The sequence below is a fragment of the Octopus bimaculoides genome, chromosome 1, assembly GCF_001194135.2.
Source record: "Octopus bimaculoides isolate UCB-OBI-ISO-001 chromosome 1, ASM119413v2, whole genome shotgun sequence".
NCBI classification, from domain to species: Eukaryota; Metazoa; Mollusca; class Cephalopoda; order Octopoda; family Octopodidae; genus Octopus; species Octopus bimaculoides.
The window spans coordinates 147,288,470-147,289,101 of record NC_068981.1 but is presented as its reverse complement, the minus strand read 5'-3'; positions in this window follow the sequence as shown (position 1 = coordinate 147,289,101).

The window sequence follows — 632 nt, the reverse complement described above, 5'->3', positions numbered from 1 at the left end:
TATATAATAGAAATATGTTACAAAAAGAAAATAGAAACTACACGTGGAAATGTAAGGGGAAAGTAAGAAGAAAAATAAGCGAAAATGCACATTGGAAATCAAAAAAAGTAAAGGCTTTTTGTGAAAAGTGATGATAGATGTATACAGTTAGATGAACTGAGGTAGGAACAAAAGTATTAAAAGTCATTATTGTGAATCGCTAAAGAGATTCAAAAGCATACCGGTTTCGTAAAATTACTAATCAATGCTTTGAATGCACACCAATTACTGAACGGTGTCAGGTCTACTAGTCCCTAACTAAAAAGATTATGTGTAAAGGAGGTAAGTAGTTCTGGATTTGGTGCAATTAGGGTAGATATAGATCTGTAATGTGAATGGTGTATGGGATGTATGGGGGCTGAAAGGTTAGTAATGTTCTGTATTATGTTATGTGTTCATATTGAGTTGTGGAAGATATTTATTGATGAAAGTTGCCTCTTCATTCATTCTTTGTTGTCTGAGGTGTTCTATGAACATTGATAGAAGGGGAAAATTCGGAATTTAGGATTAAGATTCCTAGTACACATTTCTATGTGTTCACTGACCTGTATCTGTCGGATTTGTTCTTTGTGGAGAGTGGTTCTTGGATGGAG